The 15561-nt window shown below is 33.4% G+C and overlaps 1 protein-coding gene across 9 annotated transcripts in view; it reads right to left on the bottom strand.

Annotated features, from left to right (window-relative positions):
- PRDM5 (PR/SET domain 5) overlaps nt 1-15561 on the bottom strand; it is a 200146-nt gene that overhangs the window by 155944 nt on the left and 28641 nt on the right. The window lies entirely within an intron of this gene.

Here is a 15561-nt window from a genome sequence, read left to right as displayed (position 1 = left end):
ATTGCTTGTGCAAATTTTGTCTCCCAGAAACACTAAGTGGATGAAGAAAACTGCACCTAGTTGAACTAAGCCACAGAGAAATACACAAAACATGTCTACCTCAAATATTTACCACCTACTTCAGTTTACCATGTCTTCTGAGACATACACATCCATTTTGGGTTTTACAACCTTCCACCAAATTTCAGATAACCCTCCTCCCACTACCTCTTTGGAACTCACAGTTGCAATACTTCCACAAGCAAACTTCAGATCTTTTTAAAAGTAAATTGACATATTTATTACAGTATTTATGTATTGCCTAACCATTTAATATGTGTAAAACTACTACCATTTTTATTAGATTCTTATATATTATTTTATATGTCACTGGAGCACTTTTTCACATTATGTCCCTAACCTCATTTTTCCCATAAGCCTCATAGTTTTTATTGAGCATTTTGCATAGCACATTGAATTGTGGGAACACACACATCACATTATAGCAAGACTGACTATATGGTCAAACAGCTAAAGAGAAACAAGATCTAAAAACATAAAGACCCAACAAAATAAAAAAGGTTGAACACACTTAAGACCATGAAATAAATTCCAGGTCTGATGTATATTTCAGGATAAAATTAAAATTGTCTAAGCTTTATTTAGTGGAGATACATCTGCTGAAAAATCCAAGTATTCTACTTACTGCAAGTCTTTGGAATCCCCAGGACACAAAGGAATGCATATAAAATTTTAGAAAAATAAAAACCACCTTCATTGTCTGTTGCTATAGGAACTAGGATGCATTCTGCTTTATGTAACTTTAGTAAAATACTGGGGAGGAATTTACAATGTCATGCAGAATCAGTCAAATCCAGAGGAATCCTTAAAAACAAAACAAACTCTTATAGGGCATTCATTGTAAGACTCAAAATAGTTGTGTCATCAAGACCTATCCAGAAAAACCTCGTCTGAGAAATATCATATATAATTCATTATAAGTGAAAAATACTTTTTTTTGAGAAGCATAAAGACTTGCTTTCTGAAAATGATTCCAATCCTAACTCTAACTCAAGGTAGGTTCAGCAACTCAGAGTTCAGAATCGTAAGCTTAATAAATAAGAGAGCATGAGGTGTGTTCAACTATATTTTTATAGCACCAAATAAATAGAGGACTTTGTGCCTGAAATACACGTGACCTTTACAAGTAGCAAATAGTATTCTCCCCAAACACCCATATTTCTGATCATGGCTTCTTTCACATACCACATCATTCAAGCTAGAATTGCCAGTGAACTAATCAAGATAACATTTGTTTAGCCTAGCAGTCATTTATGTGGCCAGCTGCCGTGATAATCATATTCTGTTCCTGGGATAACTTTCCAATTTAGCAATTCAGTTGTTTTTCCACTCCAGGTACCAAAGTTTAACTCCAGGCTGTCTGAATGATTTCAATGAAAATGGTCTTATTTATATTAACTCCATGTTTAATGCCCAGGAAATCATAAAATGTGTTATGTTAGAATTACTGGCCACATGACAAGACAAAAGAAATATAAAATAAGGAAATAGTTTTTAATTATTAAAAAAAAAAAAAAGCCTGGCAACCTTGTTTTCAGATCAGATGTCAATGAAGTCACTTAGTTATATTTGAAATCTCAAATAAATAGTACTTATTTGTAATAATTATTGTATTGTATTATATTAAACCAGATTATATTATATTATTATTTATTTTTAATTCCCATAATGGTAACTAAACATTCCATAGAGCGTAGAATAATTTGTTTTCAACAAATACAATTTTTGAGCAGCTAATTTCTGTAGAACTTTATCTCTGTACTTTATTGTACCTATGACTCCACAAGAAACAAATTCATTGAAGTCATTTCTTGATTAGAAAGCAATCTGCAAGAATTTTCATTAAAAAGGAGCAAATGCAATACAATGGAGAAAGGATATTCTTTTCAACAAATGGCCCTGGAACAAGAGTATATAAAGAAAAATAAACATACACCTTATACCCTTCAAAAAATAATTTTTTGAAATGAATTACAGACCTAAATATAAATCCAAAACTATAAAACTCCTAGAAGATAACATAGGAGAAAACCTATGTGACCTTGGGTTTGGTGATGGCTTTCTTAGATACAATACCAAAAGCATCAATCAATGAAAGGGAAATCTGACTATTTTAACTTCACTAAAATTTAAAAACTTCGGTTCTGAAAAGATACTGTGAGGAAAATTAAAAGACAAACTACAGACTGGGAGAAATTCTTTGCTAGTATATAAAAGATACAAAGAATTCTTAAAACTTTAAAAAAAGAAAACAAAATAAGCAAAATACTCAATAAATGTCTTACCTACCAAGATGTATAATCTGCAAATAACATGAAAAAATGTTCAGCATCATATGTCATTAAGGGAATTGCAAATTAAGACAATGAGATACCACCACATATCTATTAGAATTGGCCAAAATCCAAACCACTGACAATATCAAATGCTGGGAGGATGCAGAGCAACAGGAACTCTCATTCATTGCTGAGGATAGCAGTGCAAAATGGTACAACTACTTTAGAAAACAGTGTGGAAGCTTTAAAAAAAAAAAAAAACTAAACATACCCATTATACACTTAGGAATCATGTTACCAGGTATTTACCCAAATGAGTCAAAAATTTATGATCCACACAAAAATCTGCACACAAATATTTATAGCAACTTTATTCATAATTGCCAAATTTAGAGGCAATGTCTCCTTCAAGAGATAAATGGATAAACTGTGGTACTATCTATACAATGGACTACTACTCAGCAATAAAAATGAATAGACTATCAAGCCACAAAAAGGCATGAAGGAGGCTTAAAATTCACATTATTAAATGAAGGCAGCCAGCCTGAAAAAGCCATGTGATTCCAACTGTATGACATTTTGGAAAAAGCAAACTCTAGAGACAGTAAAGTTATCATGACTGATAGAAGGAAGAAAGGGATAAATAAGCAGGACACAAGATTTTTAGGGCAGTGCCACTATTCTGTATGATACTAATGATGGACACACGTCATTATACATATGTCAAAACACAAAAGAATGTACAGTACAAAAGAACGTACATCTTTTTCAGAACACTTAAAGGATGTACACTGCAAAGAAGTCAAAAGTAAACTACAGGGCTCAATAATAATGTATCAATATTGGCTCGATTGTAACAAGTGAACCACACTAAAGCCAGATAAGAAGGAAGGAAACTATGTATGTGGCAAGGCAGGGGAGGCTACTTGGGAATTCTCTGCACTTCTCTGACAATTTCCCTGTAATCTAAAACTTCCCTAAAAGTAAGATCTATTAATTAAACACACACACACAAAACAGAAAAAGAAATAAGCTGAAGCTAAGATCAAGTGTCAAATGTATATCCTCAAGTAAAGGATATACAAACTAAAATATAAAGTTAACTTTTGGGCAGCCAGGATGGCTCAGCGGTTTAGCGCCACCTTCAGTCCAGGGCCTGATCCTGGAGACCTGGGATCGAGTCCCAGGTCGGGCTCCTTCCATGGAGCCTGCTTCTCCCTCTGCCTGAGTCTCTGCCTCTCTCTCTCTCTCTCTCTCTCTCTGTCTCTTATGAATAAATGAATAAAAAATCTTTTAAAAATAAATTAATAAAATAAATTTAACTTTCCCCATAAACATGATCTATGCTACTATCCAATTCTGTCATGAGCTACATGAGCTACTCCTGACATGGTTTACATCAGTACTATCCAGGAAATATATACTAAAAGCTACATATGCAATTTTAATAGTAGTTACTTTGAAACAATAGATTAAACTAATTGTAATGATCTAAATATTATTTAACCTAACATTTCACAATATTATCATTTCAACATGTAATCAACATAAAAGTTATTAATAAGACATTTTACATCCATTTTCATTCCAAAAAGTCATTGACCTTTAAATATGTGCACATCCACATGACAAAACTGGTTCAACATTTTTATAAGAATTGATTTGACTTTGAAGAAAATGCGTATCCGTTTCAAAACCACTTTTATCCAAGTTACATAAATTAGCTTTTTATATCAACAAGATATTCATAAAACTGAATTCAAAGAGACTGTATAAGTGAAAAAGCCTAAATTTATCATTATCAATAAAGCATTTATCAAATCATTCTTGTGGTTTTACACAGCAAGTTTACTTAACACTGTATGTTACAATTAGAATCATCTGCATATTTATTAACTTTTAAAGACATATAAAGACATTATTGTTTTGTATTATTGAAAGTTTCAATTTCAACAACCAGCTAGGTTATAAAAATGCTCTTCTTTCCTTGGAGCTTCAAATTTAGTTCATTTATATGCAGTGCGATATTGGTGAGAAAATGTAAATAACAATGAAACTGTTGTCTTTAATTATTGAGTATTTGTCAAGTATTCCTTTTTCAACAGTTAGTAGTACAGCCATCTTTGTAAAACTCTTCAATAACTCAATCACTGAATATTGACAAAGAGCACAAAATCATTATATTCATTGTCTTCTACTGTTTTTAATAATTCTAAACTGGCAATGATTAAAATCATTTGCACATAAATGAATGAATTTAATAACTGAATCCATAATACTTTTCATAGAGTCTAATTCAGAAAACTGAAGGCAAATATTTTCAATATATATCATATAGTAGAATTAGACCATATGGGAAACATTCATCTTTCTTTTTAAAAATTCCATAATATTGATATTTTGATCTATCATAACCTGGAGTGCCATCCTCCATGAAAAACCAACATGTAAACATTTTTTTAAGTCTACACCCCAGTTCATTTTTTTAGGCCACATATTGATAGTTCTTTGTAAACTGGAAATTCTTTGAAACAAACTTGTGGAAAGTATTAACTAGGTGGTACCTCATGTCACAGGACTCATCTAAAGCCAAAGAAAAATATCTACAATTTCACAAACTTTGGCTCAATTGGTCTTTATTGTCAGAATGGCCATGGATTCCACAGGCAATTGTTTGATCTTTCACTTTTAGGCTTTTCCTCATAATTTTCCAACAAAATTTTGATAACAATTTCTCCTATAATCTAACTGAAAATGTTTTTTTTTTTTTTCCCTTAGAGTAGCCAAAATTACACTCTCAGATACTGTTGAAATCAAACATATTTTTTTTATCATACACTTAATTATGATTTCTGGCAACCAATTTCATAAATTCTTTTTTTAATATTGAGAAGAAACTTGTCATCAAATTCATTCTGTAGTTGCTGAAAATATCTCTTCATACTACCTTTAATTTGTCTTTCTTTACAAGAAAATAGCTTTTTTTAATTCACAGAAAATAAAATTGTCATTATTGTGAAATTTGTGGCATATGTTCTTCCATTCTTATTCCAACTTTTCTTGTTCTAGTTTCTGCATCTCCACTCAATTCTGCTTCAGTTGTATACTTCATATACTTAAATTTTTTCCACACTTTTTTACACTAGAAAACTAACGTACTGATACAGTAATTAAAATAACCATTGTGATATCTATAAATATATAATATATAAAATACATACACCACATAATGCACAACAAATATTTCCATAAAGTTATCAATTATAAGATCATTGTAACTCTTGCTGCCTATATAAAATATTCAAATAAACACATTACAATGTTCCACAGGTATGTAGGAAAACCACTTGAATTATTCTGCTAACATTAAATAAACTGGTGATATATTTCTATACAATGTTAAAAAACAATGCACATGCCTGACACACACCCACAATATAATATCTCACATGATGTAACATAAAGTAAAATGTAGCCTTACCAAAAAATAAAGCAGTGCTGAACAGAAAAATATTTTACACTGCTTTAGTTTTTTTTAATTAAATTATAATTATTTAAAAGTAAGTAAAATTAAAAACCAGTATATCAGTCATACTAGGCAGCAGTCAAGTGCTCATAGCCACATGTAGCCAGTTGCTATCACATTGAAAAGTGGAAGTCTGTACACTTAAGGTTAAATAGGGTATTTAAAAAAATAGGTTATTTTTAAAGTGTCATTTTAGAGGAAATATAAAAGATTTGAATTTAAGCATGTTATTCAGGTTGTCCACCTTGGCTTTCATTTTTTAGCTCTCAATATAAAGAAAATTGAATTATTAACTCTAATATAGGGTTGGTAGGTAGCAAACATCAGTTACTTTAATACCCAGCACTGCGTTTTCTTAAAGTTGATTTTCTCTTATTTTGCCAAATGTCTCATTTTTCTATTATACAGCTATAATCTAAAAAACATAGGAAATATGATTATCACTAATTTCATGAATTTTTTAAAATTATTATTTATGTAATAAAACCAAAGTTTATACCAATTCCCAATAAAATTCCTGGGATTGCTAAAAGTTCTACTTCCATTGCTCAGAAATCTTTCTAAGGACCTGAAATATCTTCCCTGAAACTAGTCCTAAGGAGTTAATTGAACATTCAGTATACGGACTTAAAAGTGTTCAGAAAATTATTTAGAGAAACATGACAACATGACTTTTTAAAATGTAATTTTACATAGGATATTGATGAGTACATAAAATAGTCAAAAATGATTGATAATAGGTCCAGGGTTTCTTTTGGGGGTGATGAAAATATTCTAAAATCAAATAATGCTGGTGACTCCACATTCTATAGACATACTGGAAACTACTGGATCATATGTTTTAACTGGTGAATTTTATGGTATGTGAATTATATCTCAATAAAGCTGCTAGAAAAACATTCACAAATGCCTCCTACATTTGTGTGTAAACTATTAGTGAAGAAGACAAGGCTTTCTCAGTAATGATATCTCAGATATGCAATATTATTATTGAACATGTTAAAATAAGATAGATATAAAAATGTATGTAATTCCTACTAGTTTTAGGAATGGAAATGCACATGAAATGACTATAAGAGAAGATACACAGAAAAAGAAAATATGGTACTTTAACTTCATGTAAATTGCTCTTTTTACATCATGTTGTCACACGTGACTTAATGTGTAATGAAAAAAAAATGTCTGAAAACATAACCTGGTTGATATATGCATCTCTCTTCATTTACACTTTCCTCCCTTACTTTATACCTTTTACTTGAAATACTTGCCCCAAACTCTAGAATTTTTATTTTAACTTGATTATCAAAGACTTTAAAGCCTCCCCAATCAAAACATTTGGAGAATACGGAAATAATGGAAAATATACATAGTGCACTCCCTATCAGATATTATGCTCTAACCTTCTCTGCCAGATATTTTTTATATCTCTAGGTAAATCCAGCACCTAATATATCATCTGGAATGGTGTAAGCATTCAAGATACAGCTGCTGAAGGAACCAATAATGAATGTGGTCACTCTCATGAGGAATACACAGTCCCTCCATTCTCCTTCCTCAAAGAACATTAAACTTGTTCCAATGTCCACCCTCACCTATGAAGTCTATGAAAAAGCTGACCTACCCTAGCTCCAGGTTATGCCTGACTGGGTAATAGCAGTCCCATTTCCTTCTGACAGGTCAAGAATGGATATGTAACATATTAGGGGGGATCTGCTACCAAAAGAGGGTTCTTGAAAAGGTATTTTTGTTCCTTATGAACACTACCTTGTCTGAAAACTGCTCAGTACCTGCCACTACCAAGATTAGCAAAGCAGAGAACCAAGAAGTGGAAAGAACTTGGGTAACATCAGTAAGATAATTAGTCAACCATTCCTTTTGTTTGTTTGTTTGTCTTAATTTTTATTTATTTATGATAGTCAGAGAGAGAGAGAGAGAGAGAGAGGCAGAGACACAGGCAGAGGGAGAAGCAGGCCCCATGCACCGCGAGCCTGACGTGGGATTCGATCCCGGCTCTCCAGGATCGTACCCTGGGCTAAAGGCAGGCGCTAAACCGCTGCGCCACCCAGGGATCCTAGTCAACTATTCCTGAAGCCTGTTTATTATTGAGTTTCCTTTCATTTGAAAAACTTTCCGCATTATTCAAATAAGTTGGGGTTGCTGTTGTTTGTAGCCAAATGCATCTCTTTGGACAAAATTCCTGGGGTCCTGTAAGTTGATCAGAATCACAAATATGGAGAAAATACTCCAATAATACAGATATTGAGTTGTTTGGATGGGTTTGTTGTTGTTTTTCTTCTGAAACAAACTACTCAGCCTAGATTCCCAACATCATTCTAATCATACCTCAGGTTTGGATGAATGGCCATAAGTTGGCTGACAAGCTCAGGTAGGAGCCACCTTGTGAAGGGCAGGCAAATGACAACCACAAAAGAGACTTCCAGAAGTAGAATTTCCAGAAGACATATAATATTCAATTGTTCTTGCTTTATCCCTTATTAGAGGACTAGCATCAGGAGGGATGCACTATGACATTTGTTTTAGGATTCCCAGGATTCTACAAGGCTTTCTAGGTGGTATCCTCCCACTAATGTTGACACTAAGTGGTTCCATTTGGAACCTAAAACAAAATGTTATCGTCTGCAAAAGAAAAACATTTGGTAAAGAAACTTCTTTGTTCCAAACACCTAAAAGGACTTCCATAAACATTAAAGAAAAATAAAAGATTTTAAATGATTGAAAACATTTTTTCCAAAAACTAAAACACATTGGAAAGCTGGTGCTGAATCAAGTTCCCAATCAACAGAACAGCTGTAATCACAAAATAACTGCAAAGAAAGAAAAAAACATCTAAACAGAATGTCCAGTTTAATATTCAACCAATCACCTCCTTTGAAAACCATATTTTAGTCAAACCACAATATTCACAACAGTGAAAATAAAAATGTCCACAAAGTAGGTAAACCCAACACAGTAATAGCAGGGGAGTCAGTTTCTTCTTTTCTATCCTTTAAATTACATATTTTCTCAGAATGCCAATGGTAAAAATGGTGTACACATTTTTACAGTCAATATACTTACTGAATATCAATGTTAACTAGACTTCTTATAGTAATCACTCAATATATTTCTGATATTCAATATATTTCTGACATTCAATAAATTTACTGAATACGGATGTTAACCAGACTCATGGTAATCAATCTGCAATATATACAAGTATAGAATCATTATGTTATACGCCTGAGTCCAGTATAATGTTATATATCAATTATACCCCAATAAAAATATTTATGAAATATGAATAATTTATTCAATACTATTAAATGAATTTAACTTTTATTCATTAGTTTTAGTTCTGTACTAAGACCTAAGGGATACAGATTAATATGACAACATCCGGTCTTCCAAAGTTTACAATGTAGTAATCCACCTATCCCCCATCCCCTCACTTTCACTCTCCACCTACTGTATCTCAAACCCATCGCCACCTTCCACCCATATGGTTCAAGCTAAACACTTAAAAGTCATCCTGAATTCTTGCCTTTCAACACACAATCAATCAGCAAGTCTTCTCGGTGTTAGTTACCTCCAACAACATACACCCAGAAGCCCACCACTTCTTACCAACTCCACTGCTAATGCCCAAGTATAAACCACCAGCAAATCACTCCTGGACGTTAGTAGCAGACCTGGTCTCCTTGCTCCACTCTTGCCTCTCTCCAGGAGCCTGTTCTCCACCCTGCAGACACAGTATTCTTCCCAGGGCATAAATAGGATCACATCATTCTCATGATCAAATCTTTTAGCTGCTGGAATAAACCTTGTGATCTGACCTATGACTATCTCTCTAACTCCATGCCCTACATCTGGCCCCTTGTGCACTAACCACTAGCCAGGCTGGCTTTGTTTCTGGCCTTCAAACAGCCCACTGTATTGATATCTCTGCTCCTCCCTGGGTTCTTTAAGGTGGGTTTTTTTTTGTGTGTGTATATTTTTTTATTGGAGTTTGATTTGCCAACATTTAGCATAACACCAGTGCTCATCCTGGGTTCTTGATCCAGGTGTTCTTCATATGGCTGTGCTCTCAATGTTTAGGGCTCAGCACAACCTGACAGCCCTGACAGCCCTGCCAGAGTGAGAAAGTAGAAATCATGAGCTAGGCATTTTAGCTCACTGTTCTGCCCTATTTTTTAAAGTAAACTTTTTGTTGAAATGTAACATAATTACCAAAAAAAAAAAAAAAATGCAGACTTTAAATGAATCTTAATGAATCTCCCACAGTAAACACACCAATATAACTAGCAGACACATCAAGAAACAGCACCCAGAAAACTTTCCAGGTTCCTGCTCCCAAGTCACTATCCTCACAATGAGGTAATGGCAATCATGATTTATAATTTCATAAATTAGCCTTATCTGGTTTTGAAATTTATATAAACAAGTTCATGCAGCATGTACTCTTTGCCTCCAATTTCTTTCACTCAATGTTACGTTTTTGTAATACAAAGTTTTATAATATACCATACTGCATTTGACCATTTACTTATAGGTGGACATTTGGACTATTTCTAGTTTGGGACAACTTCTCATCATGCTGCTAAGAAAATTCTTGTATATGGCTTCTAGTAAATATATGAACAAATTTCTACTGGGAATGTGCCTAATGGAATTGCCACATTGTATAATATCCAGCTCTAGTAGGTACCACAAAACAGTTTTCCAAAGTGATTGTACCAATTTAAAAAACTCAGCATCAGTGTAAATGAGGTTCAGATAATCTTTGCAAATATTTGACATTATCTGTCTTTTTAATTTTAGTCATTCTGATGACTATATCATGGCATCTCATTATGCCTTTGGTTTGCATTTCCCAGATGACTAATGAAGCCGACCATCACTTCATGTTTATTGGCTATCTGGATATCTTCTTGTAAGAAGTGCCTGTTCAAGTGTTTGCCCATTTTTCTTTTTTTTTAAACAAAATGTAGTTCTTAATATACTCAGGATACAAATTCCTTTCCAGACATATGCATTAAAAATTTCTTCACCTTTGTGATTTGCTTTTTCATTCTCTTTATGGTATGTTCTTAATTTTACTGTTATCGAATGCGTCATTTTCCTCTTTACGGTGTTTATTGTTTAAGAAACCCCCACCTACCTTAAGATCATAAAGGTATTCTACATTTTCTTCCAAAAAGGTTCGTTGTTTTTACCTGACATGTTTACATTTATAATCATTTAAACTGACTTTTCATATACAATGTGAATAAGGGGTCTAGATATTCTTTTTCCATAAGAATAGCATTTTGACCCTATACTATTATTGAAAATTCCATCCTTTCCCCACTGTATTGATGACATCTTTGTCAAATACAGTGTCTATTTTTCTTGTCCTTATGTCAATACTACTGTATTAGATTAGAATGCCTTTACAGTAAGTCTTGATATCTGATAGTGTAAATCTTCCAGTTTTGATCTTTCACTCAAGGTTGGCTTGGTAATTCATATCCCTTTGGATTTTCACATCAATTTTACAATCAGTTTCCACCAAATCAAACAATCAACCAATCAAAACTTTCTAGGACTTTTAATGGGATTGCATATTTTGAAATCTACTGGCTTTATGCATATGGTTAATTGTGGTAAATGTTTTGTGCATTTGATCAATTGTCATTGGGTAGTGTTCTGCATATATCAGTTAGGGTACATATATTAATTATATTGATCAAATTATTTCTCTATCCTTCCCAGTTTTATCTTCTTGCTTACTCTCTCAGTAGTTGAGAAGGATGTGTTGAGTCTTCCAGTAGAATTGTGCTTGTCTATTTCTATTTTTAGTTCTTTCAGTTTTTGCTTTCACACTTGAAATATACATATCCTCTAGTGTACTGACCCTCTTCATTTCTAGTAATGTTCACTTCCTTAAAGTTTACTTGTCAAATACTAGTTACATCTGATTTCTTTTCATCTGCGTAATATATCTTTTTCATGCTTTTATTTCCAGGATTTCTGTGTCATTATGTTTTAAAATTGTCTGTTAAGGACATGAGGCTGGTTTTTGCCTTCAATCTATTAATAGTAATCTTTTAATTGAAGTCCATTTAAATCTAACATAATTATTGATCTAATTGGATTGATAGCTACCATCTTAATATTTACTTTCTATATGACCCAGTTGTTTCTTTTTTCTCACTTCTTGCCTGACTTTTTGCATTAAGAAAATTCTTTAATCATCCATTCTTTTCCTTTAATTAACTTGTTAGTTAAAACAATCCTTTACTATTATTTTAGATAATTTAGTTCAATTTATTTGATGATGCTACAACTTTGGAACTCTTAGATTCCTTTTGTTACCCTCCTGCCTTTCAAATTATTCTTATCATTACATAAATTGTATATACTTTTATTTATTTATTTTTTAATTTTTATTTATTTATGATAGTCACACAGAGAGAGAGAGAGAGAGGCAGAGACACAGACAGAGGGAGAAGCAGGCTCCATGCACCAGGAGCCCAACGTGGGATTCGATCCCGGGTCTCCAGGATCACGCCCTGGGCCAAAGACAGGCGCCAAATCGCTGCGCCACCCAGGGATCCCAAATTGTATATACTTTTAAATCCATAAAACATTACTATAATTTTTAGTACCATCAACATTTATATTTATTCACTCATATATTTACCTTCTGTTACTATTTATTCTATCCTGCATTTCCATGTTTCCATCAGAATTCATTTACTTTCTCCCAGAAGAGCTACCTTTACTTTAGTTTTTCTTTGGTGTAGGTCTCTTGGGTTTTGTTTATCTGAATACATCTTTATTTGTCTTTAATTTTTTTACAAAACTACTTATTAAGCAAATCAAATTTGGAAGGTCTGAAATTTGTTCTAAGGGAAAAGTATCAAATCCTTTATATATGCAATTTTACCGTAATAAAGAAATATATATATACTTTTAAGATTTAGAGCTATTTTCTCTCCTTTTCCATAAAAGAAAAACCAAATTTAAAAATAAACAGTAACAAGGGATCCCTGGGTGGCGCAGTGGTTTGGCGCCTGCCTTTGGCCCAGGACACGATCCTGGAGGCCCGGGATCGAATCCCACGTCGGGCTCCCGGTGCATGGAGCCTGCTTCTCCCTCTGCCTATGTCTCTGCCTCTCTCTCTCTCTCTCTCTCTCTGTGTGACTATCATAAATAAATAAGAATTAAAAAAAAATAAGATCTTTAAAAAAAAATAAAATAAAATAAAAATAAAAATAAACAGTAACAAAATTACAACAGAAAGTGTCAATTCCAAAAAATCTTACACAATTTGTATGATTTTTCATCAAGTGGTAGAACTCAAGTAATCATTAGAAGAAAATTTTATTTTAAAGGTATCATGTTAAGCTTCAATTAGGCATGTCCAAGATCAAGTCATGTTGTCTAAATAATAACTTACTGCCATTATCCTTTCAAGCTTGCATCTGCCCATTCTCTCCCCTGTCCTTTTAATACTAAAACACCCAAACATCTCAAACTCATCCCTTCCCTCTTTAGTATAATGCAATTTATTAGATTTTTTAAATTTAACAAAGTGCTTATATATGGTGATAATGCTAAATGTCCATATTTATATAGAGACATAATGTAATATCCTAGCTTTTTAGAGAAAGTAGTAAAAGCCAAGGATTTTAAGCACAAGGATGAACACTCTCTAGCTTCCAGCAGGGCAAAGAGAAAAATTGTCTTCTTTCCCACATGGTGGGAAATAACACCAATAATAACATGGTGATGTGTTATTTCCACACCACTAGATTCACATTTTTGAGACAAAAAGGGATAACAAGTAACTTGGATCAGAAAAGGATAGAGATATTTTCCCATTGTATTTTGCTCAAGATATTCTTCCATAAAATAAGTAGAGAATCATATCATAAAGATAAAAAAATAATAAAGAGGGATCCCTGGGTGGCGCAGCGGTTTGGCACCTGCTTTTGGCCCAGGGAGCGATCCTGGAGACCCGGGATCGAGTCCCACATCAGGCTCCCGGTGCATGGGGCCTGCTTCTCCCTCTGCCTATGTCTCTGCCTGTCTGTGTGTGTGTGACTATCAAAAATTTAAAAAAAAATAAAGAAACCTCATTAGAACAAAGCAATGAACACAAAAGGAAAAAAGAGGAGATGGCAACTTGCTCCCAGAAAATATAAAATTTTAAGAAATAAAAGGGAGGTCGGAATCTAGTAGTATTCTGTTAACACATATATATCTTCCTGTTTCCTATTCAACCTTTCTTCTTCTTCAACATCATCACCATTTTCATCTCCTTCTCCTTTATCCTCATCCTCTTCATTATCGATATGTTCCAAGTCTTAGTTACCAGCATGAACATCAGCTTCTTCTCCTTCCCCTTTTCTGTCATCCATGTAAGAAGCTAAACTGTCCTTTAATAGATCTGACCACATAGCATCTTGATGAAGTCTCCTAATTCACCCACTCCTGTATCCAAATCATCGGTTGAACCAGGTGACAAGGGTTGGAGGCTTTTCGTGGCATCTCTTCAAGAAATCTTTATTTTGTATCTGACATAAACATTTTATCAAGTCTTTCCTAGATTCCTATTTGATCTCAGTCAACACTGAAATTGGGTTCCCACTTTTATTGAGATGAATGTATTTTAAAGTAAAGATTTTCAGCAAAATAAAACCTATTTTATAATATGATTCAATATTTTCATATTCTGTCACTTCAGTTTTGAGAAAATACTTCAGCATCTCTTCCTTCTTATCCCTAAGCAGGGTAGTCATTTGCACATGGTTGACAAACATTACCACAAAATTTGGGATTTGGGAGATCAGTTATGACCTCTTTTGAGGGGTCTGCAAACTTTGTTAGACTATTGTTCTACTTTGAAAACGTCCTCAATGGCTTGTTTGTAAAATCTATTTCAATTTACATATCTATGTATGTAAATGCCTATTTCTGTTCTTTCCCTCTCTTCAGAGAATCCAGAGTGGCAAATTTTTCCTCTGGCTGGGATCTGGAAGTGGTCTTGCATTGCTCATTTGAAGAGAAGACGAAGACTTAAGGTTAGGTCTAATGCTAGGAGAGAAATCCCAAGAACCAGTCACACAGGGACCTGTTCACATTTGAAGATGCTCAGAGAACTAGGCCTTCACTTTTTAGTATTTTTGCTGGGTATAGAATTCTAGATTAGCAATTATTTTCTATCACCTTAAAGCTATTATTCAGTTGTTGACTGTCTTACCACCTTTTTATTGTTGCTGTTTCAAAAGTAAGGTGTCTGTCTCTCTCTCTCTCTCTCTCTCTCTCTCTCTCTGGCTGCTTTTAAGATTGCTTTAGTTTTCAACAGTTTTACGAAGCTATATCTAGGTAGCCTGTTTTTTAATTTTGCTTTTTTTCAGATGCTGCATGAGGCCCAGAACTCAAGAAATTTGTCATTATCAGATTCGCTTACATCCCATATTCTTCCTCTTGCCCTTCAAATCCTAAAAAGTCATAACATTACAGATACATTAGATATTTTCACTGTCTCATGTATCTATTTTTAGTCCCTGTGCTGCATTTTCAATATTTGCTATTGACTTCCTCTTCATTAAACCTATCTTTTGCTCTGTCCTATCTAATATCTATTCAAATACTGAATTCTCAGCTTCAGTTATTATATTTTTTCTATTCTAGAATGTACATTTGACATTT

This window comes from Canis lupus, chromosome 19 (genome assembly GCF_003254725.2).
Source record: "Canis lupus dingo isolate Sandy chromosome 19, ASM325472v2, whole genome shotgun sequence".
Taxonomy (NCBI): domain Eukaryota; kingdom Metazoa; phylum Chordata; class Mammalia; order Carnivora; family Canidae; genus Canis; species Canis lupus.
Note: the sequence above shows the minus strand (reverse complement) of the source record. Positions and strands in the feature narration are given on the sequence as shown.